Here is a 19,927-nt window from a genome sequence, read left to right on the forward strand (position 1 = left end):
CATAGCAAAGGATGAACAAAATGTCTATTTTCATTGAAACCTGTATATATAAATGTCTCATCTTCGTGTCCAACTCTGTTGATAATAAAAATAATAAAAGACCCTCCAAACCTACTAATCTAGAGCACCTACAAGTTTGTAGGTAGCACCTACGAGATGAGCTTTCTGTCAGTGTCAGATCTCAATTACCTGTTGTCTTTACTCATGAGATATGTGCTGGGTGTGAGGTTACACCAGGCTCTCCTACTTTGTCAGCTGGGGTATTTTGTCTTCAATTTGCTTTACCTGCTTTTCAGTTTTAACACTGTATCTGCACAAATCCATAGTTCTGCACGAGAAAAAAGGAATGCAAAATAAGAGTGGGAGAAAACTAGCTAAGCTGTCTCCTTTAACAATTATCCTCATTCCTGTAGGGGTGTTAGAAGTGGACTAGAGCCAGGTTCAATTTCTTTTTGCATGCCACCAAAATGTGCTAAATTCACTTGTGTATCTGCCAACACTTACATTTACATTTTTCTTTTTTTTAAATTTACTTTGTTTTTTCCCCCTCCAGTTTTATCTCCGAGGGAACTTAGTCCTATAAAGCTTTTTAACACACTAAGAGCTCTTTGCTAAGAGAGGTGCAGGGTCCTACCAGAAAAACATTGGATGATCCACCCCAAGAGAGTGTCTGGAAAAGACTGTCACTAGAAACAGTAGTGATATAATTTCTGATGGGAGCAGTTTAAAAATACCTTGTTGGGGAACCCATGGGCATATTAGTGGGTAGATTGACTATAAAGACCATGCAAATTGCAACCTTCTAGTAATGAAAAAAAAACCAAAGGAAAAAATTTAACCAATTTGAACTTTCTTGGTAGGAAACTTAGAATTAGCTGTATCAATTATGAAGACTGGTACAAAAATTCCTTGGTCTGTCTTATTAATAGCCAATATCTGATGGTTTAGAAGGTCATGGAAAAACCTTAAAATACAGACTTGCCTCTATGATGGTGAATAAATCATTTTCTATGCCTCAACAGCTGTAATAAAAAAATTAGGAAGAAAAGAGAAAGTAATTATCTGAAAAGAAGACTACTGTCCTGGGTTTTTCTTAACAGATACATCCATCTAGACTATTTTTTCTGAATGAATATCACCTCTGCTCAAACATCATGTTTTAAAAGACTGGGCTGATTTTCCTCCTCATTTGGAACACCCTCTGAAGCACATAAATTGCCATGCTGGCTTAACCCCAGGATTTATTTACCACAGAGCTTTGTGCTCTAAAGGAATCATGCAAATGAAACAGGTGATCGAGTTTCACCTGGTGCATTTAAACAGAATGGAGCTGTTACTGAGAAATTTTTGTTTATCCTGTCCCTTAAAGAGCTTCAGCAATAAAAATGTTACAGTGCACTGTGTTGAACTTTTCCAGTGTTCTGCCATTGGGTTGGAAAGTTTTTTACTCACTTAAATCTCCAGGAGTTCTCTTCTCTTGCCTGACTAATCAGGGAATTTTAAGTAATTCAACTGGGAGAGCAGACCTGAAGGTCAGTAAATTACAATGTTTGAATGTCCAAGCAAGAAGAGACAGTGAATTGCATAGCTGGAGGTGCATGGGAAATAGAAAGGGATGAAAGTGATTGATTAGAGAAGGTGGTGAACTGAGATTGCAGTGACTAAAACCAGAGGTTTTCACCTTCCACATTTCTTTTCAAAACACCCACGCTTGTTTCAAGTCAACTGAGCAGAAGCCAAACACAGCTGTATGGATGGGGATGTGGGCAGGCTCATGAATTTTGGTAAATGTGGGCACGCTGCTGTTAGGTACAATGCATGCTCCTCTGATATGAAAAGGGAAGAAGGCCAGGAAAAAAGTGTCCAGTGTGACAAGAAATAAGTATTTGTTGAAGTTCAAACATTTTATTTCATAGAAAGCCAAGTTAAAGATAACTTACTTTGCCAATTACTGATTTTATTAACTTGGAGAATATCCTTAGATATATGGAGAAAGAGACCTGCAATTTGGCAATATACACTACATACAAAGTAATAGCTTGTTTTAAAACACAAATGATGCTGACTATTATAATGTGAACTGTTTTCCAGATGAAAAGAATGAAAGGGATGTAATTGGAGAAGTATGCAACAGTGGCTAATATGCTATTATTTGCAAAGAGATATTACAACTTATAATCTTCTTTCATGGGTTTACGTTGTTAGTGTTTAATCAGGCATGTTGAGTGTATTCAGGTGTTAAACCATTCTATTAGCTAGGAAAATTGCACTATTATTTACTGAGCTGTTTGTGATATATTGTTGTTGGCTTTTTTACTTTGTATTTCTCATCTTTGTGCAGTTTGTGCAATTGTTCTTTCTACTTTTGTCTTGTACAATGGCTTGTAAAGTGGCACTAGGGCAAATTAGCCAGGTAATAATAATATTTTTGGATTTTGTTCTTAATAAGTTATATGAACTAATTTCATATCCCATCTTGGCTTTTGGAAGGCATCAAGCTACAAAATGGTGCCTTGGAGCTTTTATCAGCTTTCTATAAAGTTTTTCAAAATATGTGAGAACATGTAATAAGAAGTGAAAACACATGATCCTCTCCATCCTTCCAGCAAAGACTGAAACACAGAAGGCTGGTGGTGGCTGACCCTGCATGGTTGGAAGTGCTAGCAGAGCAATCTGAGTGTGGAGCTAACCTACCTTAGCTGGGGTTTTGTGGAGACAGCCTTGGACAGGCCAGTTCCAGGAACACTGTCAAGAAGGGAAGGATCAGTGTACTTGCAGAGAAACAGATCCAGGAATCCATAACCTTTCTGGGGGAGTGGTGGGAGATAGGGCTGCAGCACCCATGAAAGCTCAGCAGCATCCACAAGGGCAGCACAGATAGAGAGTTCATCTCCTCTACCCTTATTTCAGCTCTTGCCTTGCACAAGGAAGGATGCAATTAAACAAAACCTCCAGTGTTTAATTACTAGGTGCTATCACCAGCTACTCCAAGGCCAGAAAATTCACTTCCCTTCTTGTATTACCAATTTATACTTGTAAATAGCAACACCCTCTTGGAGTGAGCTGTGGTGCTGCTGGCAGGGGAAGTGGAGGTGAAAATCCACAGGACTTGGGTGGCAGAAGGAGCAGCCTGTGGACACAACAGTATGCAATTTGTTTATACAACATATAAATATGGGACAGCCCCATTGTATGACAGAGAAAAGAAAAGTGGTGCTGCACCCTATGGTTAACCTGGTGACATGTAGTTAGAGTATTTAACCAGTCATTTAGCTTTTTTTTTTGCCACCATTTTAAAGATCACTTGTTTGACACATAGCACTGAAGCCTGAAAGGAACTTCCCTCTAAAATTATTTGGTAAGACGGTTTAAAATTTGATGGAAAATTAAGGGAGGTCTTGATAAATTCAGTATAGGGACATTGAGTCATATACACTAAAATTAATTTTCACTTGAAAAGGGAAATTCACTGAAGGAAGTGGAAAGGCTCCTGTTACTTTTGGTGAAGTGAGGAAAATTCACCCAAAGGGACCATCTGAAGTAAGTGCTGAACCTGAGAAAATCTTGTGAAGGTGCACTGAGAGCATTGCTGGACAGATCAGTCTTTACATCTCAAGGCTTGGTGTAGAACACTTTTTCAGAGTTGGCCTAAAATCTTTGTTCAATTAAAACTTCTCAGTGAAGAACAAGATCTTGATATTTCCCCTACCATAGTGATTTCAGATCAGACTCTGGGTCTGGATTCTGACCAGAATAAATAAAATGTGTTGGATTGGCTGGATCACATGAAGTCTGGGGATATGGCTCAGAAGGTGAAGTCAGGATGCCCCAAGGCATAGAGCCTCAGGGGAAATACAGTCATGTTCTGAACACAGTGGAAAGAAACCTTTGAGACCATGAGTTTTGGTTAGCAACTTATGTCGGAAAGGCCAATATTTTGAGAAAAAATAGAAAATATGGTAAAGTACAGTATGCTGTTATAGGAAGTGTTTTAATGGAGTGAGATTAAAACAACCTTGAAAATTAATTTGTATGAATTTCAAAATTGCCTTTGATGATAGAGCTCTGTACTCATCTGCTAAACTGAGAAAATCTACTGAAATGCAGATATTTCTAGAAGCTACTGCAGTATTCTTTATAAACTTTAGGTTTCTTTGCTAAACCTCTGTTCTGTCAAAAGTGATCCTAATTATCTGACGTTTAATGTCATCCATCAGACCAATTTTTCATTCTTCACATGCTGTTTCAAGAACTCTGATCCTTAATTTAATTAATGAATCATTGTTTCCTGAGTTATCAGCAGCATCTGTTCTTCTTCACTTTTTAAAACAATTGTTTTAAAATTTTTTTCACTTGTCTCCTTGAAAATAAATGCTGAAAATTGACTGAGATGCTCAAAAGAGCTGTTGCTTTCAAGCCATTCTCCCTTCCCTTCCCTTCCCTTCCCTTCCCTTCCCTTCCCTTCCCTTCCCTTCCCTTCCCTTCCCTTCCCTTCCCTTCCCTTCCCTTCCCTTCCCTTCCCTTCCTCCTTCCCTTCCCTTCCCTTCCTTCCCTTCCCTTCCCTTCCCTTCCCTTCCCTTCCCTTCCCTTCCCTTCCCTTCCCTTCCCTTCCCTTCCCTTCCCTTCCCTTCCCTTCCCTTCCCTTCCCTTCCCTTCCCTTCCCTTCCCTTCCCTTCCCTTCCCTTCCCTTCCCTTCCCTTCCCTTCCCTCTAAGCTTCTATTTTATCTGTGGTCTGTCTTCTAATGGCATCTGTGCCCCTATGAAATTCAGGAACATTTTGACATCCAATGTTTTAATTCCTATTACAGCTAATTAATTCATGCCTGTGAAGCACTTTGAAATCCTAAAAACACTTAATATTGTTCTTTTTTGTGGTTTACTAATCTTAGCTCACATGAACTTCAAATTAGAGAATTTCTCTCTTTGTAATTTAAAATCCATCTTATCAAAGATTGACAAGTTGTTTCCACTTTTCAGAACATGCCTTCTCAGTTTTGGCTTAACCCTGCTATTTACTGAAGGAAATACCAAGAAAACATGAACTCACCAAAGTCAGCAGGGACCAAGAGCCCAGTCCACACAGAAAATGTCACCTCAACCACGACTGGACTCCTAAGGTGGATGAAAGACAGATTTTAGGATTTTAGGAATTTGTATGAAGGACCCAGGCTTCACTTCCCACTTATGGGAGGGAGCTGTTCTGGCTTCCTGCATCTGCTTGTTCAGCCTTGTACTCCAGCATTTTGAGTCAGGAGCCAAACTCAGCCACCTCAGGCTGCAAGGAGGCAGCTGGAGCCAGGGGAAATTACAGGATTTACAGGAGATTAGAAAATAACGCCACAGTGGGGCTTGGACAAATGGTATTTTCACCAAAACATCCAAACATTTCTATTTCTACTGAGGGCTTAAAGAGGTGCCACAGATCACCATATCTGCAAAAAATTATTTTGCAGGAATAAAGCTGAGCTGTTGATTAATGTAAGACAGGGACCTAAAATCAGAATAACTTTCATCCAAAAGCTGTGGCTTCCTTTCAAACTGGTTTCCTGAGCTGTGGTCCCAGAGGATATCAAAGTGTAGGTGGTGGGATGAAGGAGGACATTGTGCTTAGGTCACATAGCACAGGACATGGTTCCACTGGCACTTAAGAGCATGTGAGCATTCATGTAGAGGCTGGCTCAGGCAAAGCTGCAAGGAACAGACACTTCCCAAAAACATGTTGAGAAATCATCTTAATTGTGTCCATTGTTAAAATAGGTGGTTTTACCTTAAGCAGTGATATTATTATTATTATTTGTTATGCATATTATCATTCTGCCTACTTGTACTTGTATGTTATTTGAAAGTTAATTATACCTCTCATCCTTTCATCGTCTCCACTAATTTTCAATTTTAATGCATTAATGTGTTATTCTTGTATGACATGTATCCTAGATGCAGGAATAAAAATTAAATTGAAATCTTCAGGTAAAAAGAAGGTTCATCTCAGTTAATTAATATTTACCTCCAGCAGAACACTGACTAATTACACTGGTGCTGTAGTGGGGAGAGACCTGTATGAAGCTGGTTACCCATTATCTGCCCAGCCTAAGGAGCAATCCCAGCCCCTGTGAGCTGATGAGAGTCCTTGAGAGGCTCCCAGCTGCAGGGAAAGCACAGATGCTTTCTCCCTCTGTACAGTGCTGCTGGGGAACCAGCACAGAGCCTGCAGCAGGAGGCAAACAGCCCAGGCTGGTGAGCAGGCAGAATTTGTGCCCTGCAGCCCCACAGAAGGGTGGTGAGCACCTTTCTGCTCTGCCTGTCCCTCTGCCTGGGCTGCACTGTGCTCTGATGCTGGGGAGGTGCATGTGGCATCTCAGCTCTGGAGACTCACAACATCACTTCTCTTGGAGGGACTGTGTGCCCTGGGTCCCAGTGAGTGGCTAATTCACCTTCCTCTTAGGATGGCTGTGTCAGACTGGCTCCTTTCAACAGGTTACATAACAAAACATAATACTTGTTTGTATGTAATATATGTGAGGAAACATAATAAATGGCATCTGCCAGCATGTCCTGGAGTCCCTCAGTTGGGCCTGACCCCAGTTACCTTAAGGGAATTGGGGTTCTCTTATCACTGGGAAGGAGTGGTGGGATGGGGAGTGCTGGTGCCACAGGCTGCATGACAGCTCTGCTCGTGTGTCTGCTGTGACCCTCCAGCATCACAGCACAGCAGCCCTGTGGTGCACAGAGACAGGCACATGAGCTTGGGAAGGTGGGGCTAAATCCTTGTCTTGGTTTGAAGGACAAGTATCTGCCAATAAAGGCAGAAGCTTCTCTTTGAAATGGAGAATGTAAACTCCCTTCCTCCAAATTATTATTGTAATTTTGAAATTAAGGGGCTCTCAGGCAAAGATATGGGAATTAGGAATAATAGTTCTTTATTAGGAAAATTAAAGTAGAAATACAGTGTTATAAAGAACAATCCCAAAACACTGACAGAGTCAGAATACAACCTGACACCCTGTCAGTCAGGGTGTTGGTAGCAGTCCAATTAAATGGTGGCTGCATCCTCCTGCAGTGGCAGATGTGGTTCAGCTGAAGCTGTGCTCCTGTAGAAGGTGCAGTTTTCCTCTGAAGGTCCAGGGACGATGTGGAAAGGTCCAGCTTCTGCTCTGAAATCCAGAGGATTGTTGTCCAAAATCTCAGTTTTTATCTAGGTAGGAAAGGCTTGGCTCCTCCCCCTGGCTGGAGCATCTCCCAGTGGGATGATGTAATTTTATCAGTCACACAGTGGGACTCAATGGCCAGCAGCAGATGATATCTTCCTGGAGGGAGGATGGGTTGTGGAAGAGATAAAGATGATTGCCCCAGCTGGTTTAAAGATGGCCCATTAGCAGATGGTAAGTGCCACAGAAATAAGGGTCACTGCCCCACCCAGCTTCAGCAGATGGTGATAGAATACACATTTCTGGCCACATCCCATATTGCAACCCAAGACATCTTCAGTGAATTTTTTTCCCTGCTGACTTTATTTTGGGGAAACTATTTCAATTTCTCCTACACCAACAGACCTTGCCAGCTGAGATGCTCGCTGATTTTATCAAGGTCTGTGGATAAACAGCTCAGTGGTAGCCCTGGGAACAGGGTGTTCCTGGTGCAGATGGTCTTGTGAGTGCTGCTGAGGAGCTCACTGGCATTAGAAGACCTGAGTCCACAGCTGTGAGATTCTCACAGTCAGAACAGGAGGAAATGGCTGCAGTCCTAACCCACATTCTGTTGGCAGTGCTGGGATGGGGATTCCTTCCCCCAAGTGTGTGCCCCCCTAGAGCCAGGCCATGTAATCATCATGCAGCCAAAACAGAAAAAAATCACCTATTTTCCATGCAAAGGACCAATTTATATGTACCTCAAGTACATCTTCTGTCTTGATGGCCTAACAAACTCACAGGTTTGAGTAGGCACCTTTTCTCTAAATCACTTTTGGCAGATCTTTTCATTAATCATTGCTGATCTGAACAGTTTGATTTCACTGAAGTATGTAAAGCATGTGCTCAGTGCCTGACTTAGTTATGGAGTCACCATTTAGTCCAGAGGTTAAATGCAAAGTTGTATTACACACAGAGTATTGCTAAAATAACCCCAGGCTTTTAGTTTTGATTTCCACTTTATTGATTTGCACTAGGTAAATTTAATTCCAAATATTAGAGATGGCTGAGATACTCATTCAATTTTGTTATTGTAGTGAAGAAACCATTAGGAAAATGGAGTAGTAAAGGTCACAGTAATCTTTTCTGGAATGAAGAACCAATTTTATTCAGAGGTCAGATTTGTACCAAAAACTCTACAGCACTCTCACTATGTAATTATTTAAGCATTTACACAGTTTCATTGATACACAACAATTGTGAAGCATAACATTGCACAACAGAAAATGGAAAAGTGTGAAAGAACTTCTTTTCTTCCACTCATGGGCTGTGAATTTCCTATGTTATGCAAGCAACTTCCTGTGTTATCTTGCTTGCACTCCTGAATTTACTCTGTTGTGGCTCTTGACAACTGCAAGGTTCTCTTTGATTTCAGACATATTTCCAGGCATGGTGTTGACACCAGTGTGTTAAAATAAGGGGACTCATGAGGACTGGATCTCCTCCTGACTCCTCTGCAGACTCCTTGCATAACTCCAGGTTAGTCCTATGGAGGTTTTATTCCTTCCTTAGCCAAAACAGGGCTAGCAAAACACCTATGTGTCCTGAGGCTGAGGTAAACATAATAATTTTCTAAATAGAAATACGTGTGAACTGCAAACACAAAATAAATATCTGTAACTACACTCCTTCCTTCTTCTAAGACACTGAATTAACACTAAGTCTATAATTTTAATTCTTATATGTCTTTATTGTCCTGGGTGAGCATCAGAAGTAATGCTTATTTACATAATATAAAATTACATATGTTGAGGATTTCGCTTTCTGCTTATCATCCTGTCCACCAAGGGTTCCTTCCACCCTTACATCCCACAGGACTGTCTCTGATTTATACTGTATCCTTCTTAATGGGAAAAACGGGCATAAAAGCAAATATTCTACAAAGGTCTGATAAGGAATTTTCCCATGATCTGTGTGAGTGCCATAATCAATTGCCTAAAGTGTGTGAAGAAACATGCTTTCCTAAAATTTCCTCAGAAGTGGACTAAACCTGTGGCATAATTTATATGCTCATTTCTTCAGTTGGTCTACTGAATAAAAGTAAAAATATATTTTATTACATCAATACATTTGAATTAATAACATTTTGTAATAAATTTTTTTGGTTTAGATTTTAAGCCCTTTTGTGCTTTTGGTGTGGCAGCGATTTTCAAATGTTACTTTGTCTGAAATACACAGTGAGATGGAAAATGGCTTCAGAATCCTGGATTAGCTGTCACTGATGGCACAAATCTGTCAATAGCAGCCAGTAAATGCAGGAGGCTGACTTTCTCCTCTTATATTTATTTATAACTGCCATTTCAGAATAGCAATAAGACACTGCAGGCCATGCATTTTGAAGGGATTATTGCACTTCTCTTATGACTAAAGTCACCTGCCCTTTAGCCTTGTGTCTTATAACACCTCCTGAGGAGTTCAGTAGTAGTCCAGAAATGACAGCATGCTGTGTCCTATAGCTTCAATATATTTAGCTTGATCATATGGAAAAATAATGACAAAGTAAGGGAATGTGCAAGAAACCCACCCCAGCTATTCCATTCTTTTAAAACCAACTTACAAGTGAAATAATTTGCAGGTTGCCAACTGTTTGTTAAAATGTACATGAAACATGGAAGAATTATTTCCCTGTCACGATTATGATATCTTGCAGTATATATGAAATACTAACCTTTTAGTACAGTTTGGATTGTTGTGTAATATAGAAATAAAGCTAAATTCTTAAAAGGGTTAAACAGTTCCATTCTGCCTTAAATTACCACTGTCATTCAATTCATTAGATGAGTTTATGGAGTTACAATATGTCTGTAATTTATAGCCTGCTTACTGACAAAGCTTAATGCTAACATATGCCTAATTTGCCAAGGTTATCTCAAGCCCCATTCATCTCCCCCACTAACAATATGCTGCTGATTCCATGCTTCATGGATGAGGTACATGTGGTTTCATATTTAGTGCTATCAATCACAAGTAATTGCCTCCAGCTCCCCGCCTCACTGTTCAAAGTGATTTCTCTTCAGCCTGCGAGGTTTGATGAAAAGGGAACGCTCATAGCCAGAGGAGGGCATCCTCCTCCAGCCTTAGTAACTGCTGCCTCAAGCAGCTGGAAATCAGAGGGCAGCAGCAGCTGGTATTTCCAAACTTTTCTCTCCTGGAGCACGTGCTTTCGGCAGCGGGGAAAGCCCACTCCTCTATGTGATTGTGCACCACTGGCACTTGTCTGCGGGAAGTGACTCAGCTCTGAAATAAGCACATAAATGATGCCTTGAGATTTCCCCACTCGTGCAACTGGACTGATCTGGGACACCTCCAGCCCAGGTCTCTGTGCCCCAGATCACAGTCTGAGGATGCACCACTGCTGACCTCAGCCCTTTGGTTGCACTGGCACGTGAGATGTGGTGGGACCAGAGGCTGCCAGAGGAGATTACACATCTGTATTTTCAGTATCTGCTCAGTGGGATTGCCACAACAACAACAAACTGTACCTTATGTGGCATAACAGCTTTAAATTGTGAGAGTCCCAGTTGTGCCAGCTCGTAAACCTGTGTCCAGCTTTTTTTCTGGGAAAGGTTCTGTTGGTTTGCCTTGCAGAAGTGTGTATGATATCCAGATCTGAGAGTGACTAACTCACAGTTCCCTGTTCTCTTCCTCTTTGTCTGCTTGCTGTTATTTTCTGCAACTTCATGTTGGATCATAATGGCCCCTTTTATCTGTGTGTACTTACCCCTCTCCTGTTCAGTCAAGCTTTTTTGGTATGCCTGTGGTCACCCTGAAGGTGGACACTGATTGGAAAATTCAGCTGCAGTGTCTGATCCTGAACTGTTTATGCATAGTCTTATTGGAAGTCATGGGCATTGCTCACAGTCCCATATGAGTACTAACATTTGTATTTATAGCATGTGGATAAAAATGCCAATTTTATGAATGTGAACGAACACACAAACACACATTGTCTGTTGAATGAGCTGCTGAACTATGCAGTTATGTAGCTTCCTGAGCCTTCAGATACATTCCAGACATCTCTTAGATCACATTAGAAAACACAGAGAATGAGTTAACAAATATATTTTGCCTAAAATATATATCTCCCACTTCACTCTGGGATCCAACAAAAAAGAATATCAAGGAAAAAGTTTCCTCTTGGATACTCCGCTTTCAAGCAGCTGTAATCTCAGTTTTGTTGAAGATGTTGTTGTGCTTGATATTCTAAAACTTCCCCAGAATAATGGAGACTGTTTGGCAGACCCAGTGAAACTCTCTGTTCATGTTAATTGGCTGTGATCTGCAGTAGTGAAAGAAATGACTGCAGCTAAAACAATCCTGAATGGATGAACAGCTGTATAGGATTTAAAACCAGAGTGATATTTATTAGTTTCACTGCATAGGAACACCATAAATTTAAAGTCCACTAGGAAAGTAAAAGGCATTCTGGAGAAAAATAAAAAAAAGTTTATTTAAATAAATTGCTGCTAATTTTGATTGTTTTGCTTTTGGTTTTGTTTTTGTTTTAAGAATTGAAAATCACTGTCCTGTATGGAAGTGACAGCTGGAAAACAATATTAACTTCCGTTAGGGATTTGGGTTTTTCTCTTTGCTTCTGTGCTGTGCCAGAACTCAGGGGCATGCCATGAAAGGATAGCAGTCATGGACTTCACATACACGTACTTCAAAAAGAGCTAACTCCCTACAGCAGTCAGAAAAACTGTTGCACTTGCACTTCTAGAAGAAAGGCATAACCCTGTGGCTGTGTGATTGATTGTGGTTATGCTAGCTATGAACTTACATCTGGGTGAAATTTAGAACTGTGATTCTTGCATGTACTTTTAAAAGATTTCATTTCTTAAGAGTCTGATAGGATAAAGTCAAAGAATCTGCTAAAAACTTGTATCCATTTTATTGCCTGGCCTGAGATAAAAGGTCAGCAATTTAATTTTTATAGTACAGGTCTAAATTTTTAGGTGTGCTTTTTAGTGAAATCAGGTAACAGAAATTAATGTAACACTTTTTTCCATATAATTTATTGAATATGATTTACAATGTAAGAGGGCTGCACTGTATGGATGCAAAATAAATTTAATTAAAATATTTCAATATATCCAATTCAATAGCTATTCATTACCAGAGGGACTGGGAATTTTTTTAAAATTAGGAATATCTGAAATAAACATCAAAACAAATCAGAGACTTCATAGAAAACATGCCTGACATGGAAGAGTTTTAAGTCTTTCAACACAAGTGTTCTGAGGTTTCAAGAAGATACACGTTTATTTAAACACAACTTAAGCACACTAGCCAATGAAATGAGTATTCAGAGAACTTATCTTTTTGCTTTAAAAGTTGTTTCTTAAACCAGTGGCTGGAAGGAAATGTCTTTGTGAATCTTTGCATACATTCCAAAGGGCTCTGAGGCTAAGTGGCTGCACTTTGCATAGTGTCTGCTGACTTCCCATTCAGAGCCCCTCTGCAGGCGGGGGGTGGAGGGGTGCTGTGCTGGGGTTTGTGGGAATAGGCTCTTTCAGTTCTGCTTTATTACATGGCTAATTAACCAAGGTCACCGAGCTCTTTTATAAGCCTGCCAATAGAGACATCACTGGTGCTTTAACAGATCTGTTTATTATATTGCATGCCCTGATAATATGACATTGATTTAAAAAAATATATGGGGCAGCATTTACCTGGAGCATTGTATAAACACACAAATATGGGAAACAAAAAATAATAGGCAATACAAGATTTTTACATGTTTAATCTTAAAACCATTTCTTTTCTATATTATTGCACAATGGTTTTATGTAGCAAATATAAACAGCTGGAATTTATAAGCTGCTAAGTTAATGTGTCACAGTAATAACCTGATTTACCTGTGATAAAGGATCTTCAGGAGATTGCCACTCTGTATACAAATTACCATGGAATCCTGGCAGTGAACAGCGAGTAAGACAAGGGACTGCACCAGGATTATGCACCAGGCTAAAATAAACCTGTGTCTCTGAAACTGATGTGAATGCAGAATAGGTCTCCTCACTGCTGGCTCTGCACTGAGCCATCATGCAAGGTGTTGTCACCCTCATTTAAGCAGCTAAGGGCTCTCCTAAAACTAGTGAGAGCACTGCTGTTCTCTGCACCAAAATTTCAGGTCAGTCCTCCTCAGGCTGTTCTTGGCACACATGGTGTCCTCATTCCTGCTCCAGCCCTGCCTGTGAGCACAGGTGTGTGTCACTGTTCCTGTGTGAAGGACAGGCTCAGCACTTCCCAGGGAAGATTTGGAGCAGCTCATCAGCCCCACAACACCCAGCTTGTACCTTCCTCTGAGTGACCCCAGAGCAGCTGTGCACTGCTCCCTCCTCATCTGCCAGGAGCAGCTCATGGAAGCACAGCAGTACCCTGAACATCAGCAGGGAGTTTTGTGCCCCTGCTCTGTGCCAGCCTGTAATGGAGCAGGTTTGTCCATGACTATGTAGATATGGCAATGTGTCTCTAAAGTCCCAACCACAGGTTACCCACTGTGGTTTGACCCTCACAGTGCTACAGACTTGAACTGGAATGATTTCAAGATGATCTTTAGAAAGGTGAGGAATATGCAATCCAATCTTGAGTGATGGTGTGGGGAGCAGTCTGAACAGTCTTATCTGGGAAATGCCAACCTGCACTTCACAGAATCAGTCACAAAATCACGGGGTATGTTAGGTTGGAGAGGTAGGTTGGAGGGATAGTGGGTGTCATCTGGTCCAACCTCCTTGCTTAAAGGAAGTCCCCAGATGGATCTAGAATATCTCTAATGTTCAGTCATCTGCACAGTAAAGTTCCTCCTCAAATACAGGTGGAGCTTGCTGTGCATCAGTTTCTTCCTGTTGTCTCTTCTCCTATTGCCTGGCACCACAGAGAAGAGCCTGCTGTAGTGTTGTATCCCTGTAGGGCTCTGCTTTATCTGGGGGAGAGATCACAGGGTTCACTATGCACCCAAAAGTCTCTTAAAACTTCAGCCTCACATTCTGTCTTTGTACCAAGAGATTAGCTGCTTCCTTGCCATCAAAGACAAGGATCCCAAATACTAGCATATAGTCTGCTGAAAACCTGGCCCCTTGAACCATGCTGTCCCTATTCTGATTTGTACCTTCTATGGGTAGTTAATTCATCTATGGTAGGAAATACCACCTCACTTAGTGCTGCTAAGAAAACTCCTGCCCTCATTATTCACATAATACTCAAATAAGTTTATTCTAGTCCTGTCCACTTAAGCATAAAACTTCTCCTAAATAATTTACAGTTCATCTCATTGGACCTTTGAGGGGGTTCTTCTTATATCTCCAAAGATTCTGAACATGGTTAGGCTGCTAGTGTATTGAAATCACCATCTCAGGTGGTGCAGAAACCATCACCCTCTCCTCTGCTGCTCATGTCTACTGTATTCTCCTTGACTTACTGTGTGGAGCTCAGCTCTACTTGTACTTAGATATGTGCATGTAGCAGCCCTTGTGCTCAGCTGCATCCAGTGGATACAGTCAGTGGAAGGGCAAGGTGGTTTGGTTTCCTCAGGCATTGATGCCAAGGGCCTGATTCATCTACCAAAACTCTCTGGTAGGGTCACAGTGCACAAGTGGGAAGTCTGCAGTAATATATGCACACAAGATGGTAGCTATTAAGGGTCCTAAGACCATATTGGACCAAAAAAATAGGCAAACCAGGAATTCTTCCTATAGTGATCTGGTCAAAAGTTTTTTCTCCTTTGAAGCTAAAGAATGGCTCTCAGTGCCTTATAATCTGATTAACACCACCACTGAAGCTGGTGATGGCCGTAGTAGACCACATCTGCAGCAGCCACAATCAGGCACAGTCATTTCTATTGTCCTTAGAAGGATCTAATGCAGAACTAGACAGGATGCAAAGAATGACCAGGCCTTTTCACAGACTTTTACAGTTCATATGGAAAATTGCATCATTACAAATCACTTCTATACACTTGGTTTCCATTCCTTCCTACACCATTTCTGGTCTTGTTTCCTGGACACAAATTGTCAGAAAGAAAAGAGAAAAAGCTCAGAACACAAAAAAAATCTCCCTAAAACCACCAACCCAAAGAATTACACTCTGTCAGATTGAAGTGTCAGAATGAAGGCATCAGACTTCTGACTCCATGAAGATTGGGCAAAGAGAAGATTTTGCTGTCTGTCTCCTGTCTCATCATTCAGTAAATTTAGCAGATGAATCTAGAATTATATTTTGCTCTTTAGCTGTTTTAATATAGTGTCACAGTCCTTGGAACATGGGTCAAAATACTGTTCTAGCCATCAGAATATAGGACTGGCTAGATTTGTATCAGACACAGAGAGACACTTGTTTGCAGCTCTTCTGTCACACATAGATTTGCTTTCTCACTGCCAAGAAGGAAATTCAAGCACATCATTCATGTCCTGGGTGAGTGAAAGGACAGAACAACTGCCTCTCACCTTTTCAAAAAGGAGAAGAGTGATGGGTTCTCCATTTTTTATGAAACAGAATGAGATGCATCTTATTTGGTCTGATTGATTTCAATTGTAATTGTATTTTTACTCACTGTGGCCTGAGTACTTTCACACACAGTGAGTGCAAACAGGCTGTCCTTTTGAGGTGGGGGTTGCAGGGTTACAGAGAAGGTCTCCAAAGTCTTGTGTCCTGACACATCCATGCAGTCATACAATAAACTTAAATCTTCTGGAGATAACTGTGGTAAAGAGTAGTTTCTAAATATTTTAAATTGGGAGAAACTTAAGATAGTGGCTTGTTCAAACCTGTATAAAATATATTAGTCTTATCAGGATATTTTTTTCTGTGATTTGTCTGATTGTGGAGCCTTGGATGTTCAGACTGAATTGGCACAACTTTTTTCATTTCACTCTGAAAGGCTAAACCCATCACATTCTGTTCTTACTCATAAGCACAGTTTGAAATCTCACTGTTGCTGCCACTCCAGGTATAAGGACAGTGTATTTGCAAACATTTAATTACCCACGCTGTAAAACCTAAATTAATGTTTTATAGGAAAAATCAAACCATGATGTTTCTAAAGAGGAGCAAGGTAAGACTTTTATTGCTTTTATTTTCTTCCAGCAGTGCCTAATATCTAAATGACATAGACTTAAGCCACTTCCAAAAGCTTTTGACTTGAGTAGGCCATGCCAACTATTTTTCCAGCAATCTTTTCCTTCCATACCTATATTTTTTCCTGTCATGTAGAATATGCTGTGTTTGGTATTAATTTTCTGTAATTCTTTGGGTAAAAAGGTCAACAACCTTTTTATCCTACCATCTTTTCTTCTGAACACCATCCTTTGTACCTGGCTAATAACTTGAAGTAGTATGAAAATTTAAGCAGTTAATGTCTGCTCCCAATGTTTCTCAAGAGTCCTTTTGGTTTTAGACACCCACACAGTCTCTTTTTGTAAAAAGAGGTATTTTTCCTTTAATCCCCCATACACTGTTTGGTAAATCCTCAGTGAGCTGAGGGGTTTGCACCAGCAGGATGGATACACATGGATGCTCTGAAAGCTGCCATTAGAGCAAATCATAAACTGGCTAACAGTGGTAAAGGTGCATTGAGCTCTAAAATACCTCCACATCTTGGAATTTAAAGTTCTCCCAAAACACTCTGTTACTGCAGTTTTGACTTTGCTATCAGTAACAAAACTACAAACATTATGTTACCTCGACAAACAGCTGGAAAACCTGTTAGGAAAATTCTTTAAGCCTCTCAGTCTGTAATGTCTGAATTTCACTCCTTTCAGCAATAAATTCATTGAAAGGCCTCTGAGCCTTCATTGTCCATCTCATCTGTTGATCCCAAACCCCAGGAACATTATGTGTATATATATATATATATATATATATATATATATATATACATATATATCTCACATATGCCATTGTTATAACATAGTTGAAACTTAGAGCTGTGCATGGAGAATTGCCCCACACCCAAACTGGGTCTCCCATTGCACAGCACCATGAAATACTTCTGCCTGCTTTAAAATGTGCTTCTGCTGCCTTATGTGAAGTGGAGGCAGCAGTCTGCTTGTTGGGTGGTCAAAGCCCCACCACATTCATTTGGCTTTTCAAAACTCAGAGTTCACTCCTCCCAAAATTGTTATCAGGTCAGTACAAAAATTTCTTTAACAGGAGCATTCCTCTAGCCAACAACAGGGTTCATTTGGCTTCTTGATGGAAGATCTGCTGAGAAGAACTTTCCTGAGAACCCTTTAAACAAACTCTTGGAAAAGATGCTTGGAACTTCTGCTCTTGCAGCCAGAAGAAAAGGGAGCAGGAGGTTCTCTGTGCAGCTTGAGGAACAGAAAGGACATTTGGGGCTTTGTTTGCTCTGATCCTGCAAGGAAGGACCACTCTGCTCCTTAATACTGAGTCAGGAGGATTTGGGGCTGTTGTTTGTCTTGATTGGAAAGAAAGAGAATTTAGGAGTTTGTTGGACTACAAACATGTCCAAACCCTTTACTTTTCACACAAACTTCATACAAAAGGTGGTTAGGAAAGGGAACTGGCTCAACTTCTGGAGCAGATTTCACTTAATCACTTAATGATGTTGAGATGTCAGCACTACCTCTCACATTTGCCTAATTCTTTCCATTAAATGCTATTGTTTTTCTCTGTCCATAATTCTGTCAGGTTTCTGTGACTTGGGATATTTTTTTTTGCTTGCACTCTGCCCTGAATACTTGTAAAGAGAGGCAAGACTTCCCTGAGAAAGATGTTAGAAAAGGCTCTTGTGATCCCTTTCATCTTTTTTAATATAAATCTTCACCATTTTTATGGTTTTGAGCAGGTATTCAGTTTGTCATGAGACATGATCTGGGAATAAGGAGGGGATCTTTTTGCCCCATGAGATTGTGTATGGATCAGAACAAGACAAGAAGAACACCACTACTTTTTTCTGTAATAGGCCTAGTCTATCAAAAATGGTGATTCATCTTAGGTCTCTCAGGTTTTGCTTCCCTGATTTGAGACATTTGGAGGAAGCTGGGAACCAGAATATGTTCTAACAGCATCACTTAGCATTTTAAAAATCTTTATTTAAATATAAAAATATATTTAAATATATTAAATATAAAAATATTTATTTAAGGTAAAAGTAAACTTTTCCAAAATATTCCTGCATCCTGCTCAATATTTCCTTCTCTGCTGCAATATTTTAATTCCATTTTTGATGTAGGAATTGACCTACTTATTTAGCTTTTTCCTTTAGCCGTTTTTATTTTATTTTTATATGTATGTATTTTATGCTGTGAAAAACGAACCTGTCTTCAGGTTCCAGTTACATCTCCAATTACATATAAGCATTTATCTCTGTACATGTGCTTATTTAAAATTAAGTGTCCTAAAGTACTTAATGAGATTGCTTTTAAAATAATCCTAAGTATGCCTATCTTAATACTTGAGGATAAGAAACCTTAATTCTTTTTGTTCATGTATTTGTCTTGAAAGTAGAACTTCTTATAAAGTGAGAGAAATGTTGTTGGGCTTGCTGGGGAATCAGCTTTCCAAATCCCAGCCTGAACTCTGACAGGAAAAAATAAAAACATAAAATATCCTCTACGAGTTGATCTGAATCAGTATATATATATATTTATTTCTGCAAGAGAAAACTGACTTTAAAACTAGCATTTTGCCTTTGACTATATCATCTTAAACATAAGATATAGTCATATTCTTAAGCATAGCAAAAGCCATGCTTAGGCTGGGAAAAGCAGGATTGCAATTATGTAAATCTTTCAATCCTATGTAAATACAGCCTATCTACAGAAGCTTGTTAAATCTCTCTCAGTTGCAGAAGTGGTGCTCATCAAGCCAGGAAACATTATATATGTTTTCTGGAAATATAGCATTATGACCAAGCTCAAAATAAAATTCACAATTCAAATTCTGGCTATTGGATATGAATCTATTAAACATGTTACAAATTATTCAGGGTAAACATAAACAATAATATTTAATATTCATTGTTTGAAATTTTCAAATAAATCTGAAGTACTACAAATATTCAGTGGACAGAAGAGATCTCATAGTGTAACTAGTAACTGTTAAATATTTTTCTCCATGAAATAAAAAGAACACCTGAAACTTGTTTTCATACTCTTTTGCTGATCTTGGTTAAAGGTCCTTTTATTCTCTACAAACTTTTTAGGGAGGGGGAATTTTCATAGCAAGTAAGATAGAAAATTAGTTCTGAGACTTTCCTTACACCACTGTGTTGAGAGATCCCCAAAAGATGCACATGGAGTATTTTAATTGTACCATTTTGTACATCACCTCCCTTCTGGGTACTTCAGGCTCTCTCTCTCTCTCTCTGGCTGCTGACCTGACAGAAATGTTTATACTTTGGATGCTTCAGAGCTGCCATTCTTCAAAATTGCCTGTAGCTCTATTTACTCAGTTCTGCATGCAAGCAGAAGACAGACTCTAATTTTCTCCCTGTTATGTGTACATTTGCTTGTTGTTTGTATTTGTTGTACTTCTATTCTGGGCTTTCATCCAATACCTTTTATTAACATTTTTTCTTGGCTGTCTTTCCCATTCCACATCCTATTTTTAATTTATTTTTATTTTTAACTTATTTCAACGCTTGTATCTTTTTTAGCACATCCTGCAGTCTTTTTCACTGTTTACTGGAGCTATTTCCTTCACAGCATTCCTCAGTAAAGTCTCCATGTCTCAATAACAATGTTCCATTTAAGCTCTCTAAAGAAATTTTTTTTTGCAT

Source organism: Erithacus rubecula, assembly GCF_903797595.1.
Source record: "Erithacus rubecula genome assembly, chromosome: 1".
NCBI classification, from domain to species: domain Eukaryota; kingdom Metazoa; phylum Chordata; class Aves; order Passeriformes; family Muscicapidae; genus Erithacus; species Erithacus rubecula.